Below are 6,242 nucleotides of genomic sequence, written 5' to 3' on the forward strand. Positions count from 1 at the left end.
GGTAATGATAGGTCCTAATCCCACCCGAGTATGTTTAGATTGGGTTCATTTTCGCATGCTATGCCCCGGATCCTACGCAAAATTTCGGCAGCACCTCCCCGCTGTTCTCCTGATACATGTCTCTGCAATAAACAGGGAGGATGTGTACCCGGAGAACAACAGGGGAGGCACTGACGAAATTTATGCGTCGGATCCGGAGCAAAGCATATGGGAAAACGAACCCAATCTAAACATACTCGGGCTGTCCATGGATAGCGTTGGACAATTCGAAAGAATCAAGGTTATAAATATGCAAATGCATGCATATTTATAACTATGACGCTTTCGAACGGGAGACACATATTGGTTACGCATACTGATGATTCAAGACACATATATATCTAGCTATCAAGTTTCATCGGAATAGATCAAATAATTAATGGGGGAGGAGGACATGTCATTTGTGCTCACCCACGAACGAAGGGGCAGAGCTCGTCAAACGCACGGCGAGGTCGTCGAACACCAAACCTCGCAGCGATGAAACAACTGCACATTTAAAACTACCCGATCAACACAATTATATATGATGTTTTTCATAACAAAATCGAAAGATATATGACCTAACTAATAATTCACAAATATATGACCCCGTCGGCTTCTGGAAGGCCAAAGAACCCCTTTTCGGGAGGTGTCGGGGGTCGGGGTGTCGTGTCGGTCTCGGGGTGCCGTGTCGGGGTCGGGGTTGGGGTCTCAGGGTCGGGGTGTCGAGTCGGGGTGTCGGGTCGGGGTGCCGGGTCGGGGTTGGTGTGCCGTGTCGGTGTCGGGGTCGGGGTGTCGGGTCAGGCTCGGGGTCGGGGTGTCGGGGTCGGGGTCCGGGTCGGGGTATCGTGGTCGGGGTCTCGGGGTCGGGGTGCCGGGTCGGGGTCGGGGTGCCGTGTCGGTGTCGGGGTCGGGGTGTCGGGTCAGGCTCGGGTCGGGGTGTCTTGTCAGGCTCGGGGTCGGGGTGTCTTGTCGGGGTGCCGGGTCGGGGTGCCGTGTCGGTGTCGGGGTCGGGGTGTCGGGTCAGGCTCGGGGTCGGGGTCTCGGGGTCGGGGTGTCGGGTCGGGGTGCCGGGTCGGGGTGTCGGGTCGGGGTGCCGTCTCGGGGTCGGGGTGTCGGGTCGGGGTGCCGGGTCGGGGTCGGGGTGCCGTGTCGGTGTCGGGGTAAGGGTGGGTGTGGTGTCAGGGTGTCGGTGTCGGGGTGTCGTGTCGGTGTCGGGGTCGGGGTCTCGGGGTCGAGGTGTCGGGTCGCGGTCGGGGTGCCGTCTCGGTGTCAGGGTCGGGGTGTCGGGTCAGGCTCGGGGTCGGGGTGTCGGGGTCGGGGTCGGGGTGTCGGGGTCGGGGTCGGGGTGCCGTGTCGGTGTCGGGGTCGGGGTGTCGGGTTAGGCTCGGGTCGGGGTGTCGGGGTCGGGGTCTAGGGGTCGGGGTGTCGTGTCGGGGTGCCGGGTCGGGGTCGGGGTGCCGTGTCGGGTCGGGGTTTTTTCCTCTTTTTTCCTTTTCTTCTTCTTCCTATTCTTCCTTTTCTTCCTCTTCTTCTTTTTTCTTCTCCTCCTCCTCTTCTTCTTCTTCCTTTCCTTTTCCTCTTCTTCTTCTCCTCCTCTCCTCTTTTTTCTTCTTCTTCTTCCTCTTCTTCTTTTTTCTTCTCCTCCTCCTCTTCTTCTTCTTCCTTTCCTTTTCCTCTTCTTCTTCTCCTCCTCTCCTCTTTTTTCTTCTTCTTCTTCCTCTTCTTCTTTTTCTTCTCCTCCTCCTCTTCTTCTTCTTCCTTTCCTTTTTCCTCTTCTTCTTCTCCTCCTCTCCTCTTTTTCTCTTCTTCTTCTTCCTCTTCTTCTCTTTTCTTCTCCTCCTCCTCTTCTTCTTCTTCCTTTCCTTTTTCCTCTTCTTCTTCTCCTCCTCTCCTCTTTTCTCTTCTTCTTCTTCTTTCCTCAAACTAAACTAAGCCTACAACTAAACCTAAACCTAAAACTAAACCTAAAACTACAACTAAAACTAAATCTAAACTAAAACTAAAACTAAAAAGGAAAAAAAAGAAAAAAACAGAAAAAACTGAAAAATGGGGGGCTCACCTGGGGGGTGGAGGAGGGGGCGGGGCGGTGGAGGAGGCGGCCTGGGGCGGCGGGGGGCCGGGCCTGGGGCGGCAGGGGGCGGGCCTGGGGCGGCAGGGGGCCGGGCCCGGGCGGTGGGGCGCGGGGCGGCGGGGGGGCCGGGGCGGCGGGGGGCCGGGGCGGTGAGGGCGACGGGGCCCCGGGGCGGCGGCGAGTCGGGGCGGCGGGGGCGGCAGGTGGAGGAGGGGGCGGGGCGGTGGAGGAGGCGGCCTGGGGCGGCGGGGGGCCGGGCCTGGGGCGGCAGGGGGCGGGCCTGGGGCGGCGGGGGGCCGGGCCCGGGCGGTGGGGCGCGGGGCGGGGGGGGGCCGGGGCGAAGGGGGGCCGGGGCGGTGAGGGCGACGGGGCCCCGGGGCGGCGGGGGCGACGGGGCGGCGGCGGCGCGCGGCGGGCGGCGGCGTGGGAGGAGAGAAACGGCGAGGGAGAGGGAAGAAGTGAGTAACGGGCGGGGGGTACGGGCCGTTAGGTAGTCGGCTCTTTGCCGTCCGCCCCCCTTTGCCGTCCGCTTTTTTGCCTCCTTGCCGTCTGCTAGCGGACGGCAAAGAGGTGGCCCGTTAAGTTTTTCAAAAACGGGCGGGGGGTGGGGGCCACCTCACTCTTTGCCGTCCGCCAGCGGACGGCAAAGATTCTTTGCCGTCCACTGGCCGACGGCAAAGAGCTGGCAGACGACAAAGAGCTTCTTTGCCGTCTGCTTTTGGGTAGCTGATGGCAAAGAGCTTCTTTGCCGTCAGCTAGCAGACGGCAAAGAGCTGGCAGATGGCAAATTAGCTGATTCCAGTAGTGTGTAAATCATTGACCATAGCAAGTACGTGATCACCGGTACGCATGGCGGGCTTCTTCCGGTGATCTGCCTCGCTTTTGAAATGCTTGCCTTTCTTTCGACATTGATGGTTGGTCGGTAGAAATCGACGATGGCCCAGGTACACATTCTTCCTGCATTTGTCCAGGTATATACTTTCAGTGTCATCTAAAAAGTGCGTGCATGCGTGGTATCCCTTGTTTGTCTGTCCTGAAAGGTTACTGAGAGCGAGCCAATCGTTGATGGTTACAACTAGCAAGGCGTGAATGTTAAATTCCTACTGTTTGTGCTCATCCCACATACGTACACCGTTTCCATTCCACAGCTGTAAAAGTTCTTCAACTAATGGCCTTAGGTAAACATCAATGTCATTGCCGGGTTGCTTAGGGCCTTGGATGAGAACTAGCATCATAATGAACTTCCGCTTCACGCACATCCAAGGAGGAAGGTTATACATACATAGAGTCACAGGCCAGGTGTTGTGATTGCTGCTCTGCTCCCCGAAAGGATTAATGCCATCCGCGCTTAAACCAAACCATACGTTCCTTGGGTCAGCTACAAACTCAGCCCAGTACTTTCTCTCGATTTTTCTCCACTGCGACCCGTCAGCGGGTGCTCTCAACTTCCTGTCTTTCTTACGGTCCTCACTGTGCCATCGCATCAACTTGGCATGCTCTTCATTTCTGAACAAACGTTGCAACCGTGGTATTATAGGAGCATACCACATCACCTTCGCAGGAACCCTCTTCCTGGGGGGCTCGCCGTCAACATCACCAGGGTCATCTCATCTGATCTTATACCGCAATGCACCGCATACCGGGCATGCGTTCCGATCCTTGTACGCACCGCGGTAGAGGATCCAGTCATTAGGGCATGCATGTATCTTCTGCACCTCCAATCCTAGAGGGCATAGGACCTTCTTTGCTGCGTATGTAATATCGGGCAATTCGTTATCCTTTGGAAGCTTCTTCTTCAATATTTTCAATAGCTTCTCAAATCCTTTGTCAGGCACATCATTCTCTGCCTTCCATTGCAGCAATTCCAGTACGGTACCGAGCTTTGTGTTGCCATCTTCGCAATTGGGGTACAACCCTTTTTTGTGATCCTCTAACATGCAATCGAACTTCAGCTTCTCCTTTTGACTTTCGCATTGCGTCCTTGCATCGACAATGACCCAGCGGAGATCATCATCATCGGGCACTGGTTCCTCTTGATCTTCAGCAGCTTCCCCCCTTGCAGCATCATTGGGCACATCGTCTGGTTCCTCTTGATCTTCAGCAGTTTCCCTCGTTGCAGCATCACCGTATTCAGGGGGCACATAGTTGTCATCGTCCTCTTCTTCTTCGCCGTCTTCCATCATAACCCCTATTTCTCCGTGCCTCGTCCAAACATTATAGTGTGGCATGAAACCCTTGTAAAGCAGGTGGGTGTGAAGGATTTTCCGGTCAGAGTAAGAGTTCGTATTCCCACATGTAGGGCATGGACAACACATAAAACCATTCTTCTTGTTTTCTTCAGCCACTTCGAGAAAATCATGCACGCCCTTAATGTACTCGGAGGTCTGTCAGTCACCGTACATCCATTGCCGGTTCATCTGCGTGCATTATATATAATTAAGTGTGTCAATAACCATTACAGAACATCATGAATAGATAATTAAGTGACCAAATTAATAGAAGTTCATCATCACATTAAAACCAAAGTACATACATAGTTCTCATCTAACAACATATAGCTCTCCAGAACATCTAATTAATTAAATCATACATTGAAACTATGTAAAACATTTCAATGCAAAAAAATGCGATAATAATCGCAACCAAGGTAACAATTAATCCAACGGCATAATGATACAGAGCCTCGGCATGAATGGCATATTTTCTAATCTTTCTAATCTTCAAGCGCATTGCATCCATCTTGATCTTGTGATCTTCGACGACATCCGCAACATGCAACTCCAATATCATCTTCTCCTCCTCATTTTTTTTATTTTATCCTTCAAGTAATTGTTTTCTTCTTCAACTAAATTTAACCTCTCGATAATAGGGTCAGTTGGAATTTCCGGGGCAACCACCTCCTAGATAAATAAAATCTATGTCACGTTGGTCGGCATATTTGTCATAAACAATAAATGAACCAAAAGTTATAAGAAGATAATATATACCACATCCGAATCATAGACAGGACGAGGGCCGACGGGGGCGGATACCAAAACCATCACACTATGTAATAAGAAGGAATAATAAAAGTAACAAAATTAGACAAGTATCTATCTAAAGTAAGATTTTTTTTCTTTCAGACAGAAGATAAGAACAAGAGGCTCACCACGGTGGTGCTGGCGACGAGATCGGCGCGGGCGAACGATGGTGGTGAAGACGGGGACGGGACGTGACGGACCGCTAAACCTAGACAAATCTCGGGGAAAATGTAGCTCGGAGGTCGAGTTTCGAGAGGAGAAAGATTAACTTGAAACCGGGACTAAAGCTCAGCCTTCTGTCCCGGTTCGAGCCACGAACCGGGACCAATGGTTGTGGGCCAGTAGCGAGGACCATTGGTCCCGGTTCGCGCCTAGAACTGGGACAAATGGGTCCATACGAACCGGGACCAATGCCCACGAGGCCCTGGCCGGCCCCCTGGGCTCACGAACCGGGACGAATGCCCCCATGAGTCCCGGTTCGTGACTAAACCGGGACTAATGGGCTTGCCATGCCCGAACGAAAGCCCTGTTTTCTACTAGTGAAGTTACGCTCTCTGTAGCTAGTTCGAGCTCCTCAAGAACACAGATATACAACCACCAAAGCAGGACTAGGGTATTACGCATCTCTGCGGACCGAACCTGGTAAACGACCCGAGTGTTTGTACTGGCCGTTGATCCTGCTCTCCTCACCAATCCAGCACCCCGCAACCGTAGAAGGGATCCCCTGGATCCCATAGGTGTCGTTTCACACCGACATCTTTGGCGCGCCAGGTAGGGGGCGCGGAATAGTGAGCATCTGGTTCTACAGCCAGTAGCGCAATTCTTCATCACCATGGCTCCAAAGAAGGAGGGGGCGTCCAAGGGAAAAGACGCCGCCTGCCAACACGAAGGGCGCCAGCATGACAACAGAAAAGCTAAGTTGTTCAGAGTCATAAACATTTCCCTTTTCGCATATAAGGTTATCATCCCCAGAGATCCTGTCCTATGTATGGAAGCCTGTACGCAAAGGGGCCCTTCCGCAATTGGCAATGCCTTTGTTCTGTTTTGAGTCCGCTCAACAGCTCAAACGGCCGCGTCGAAAGTGGCAGGGTAGCCTTCCGTGATCGGCAACGCTCTCGACTCTGACTCGA

Source organism: Triticum aestivum, chromosome 2D (assembly GCF_018294505.1).
Source record: "Triticum aestivum cultivar Chinese Spring chromosome 2D, IWGSC CS RefSeq v2.1, whole genome shotgun sequence".
In the NCBI taxonomy this organism is placed as follows: Eukaryota; Viridiplantae; Streptophyta; class Magnoliopsida; order Poales; family Poaceae; genus Triticum; species Triticum aestivum.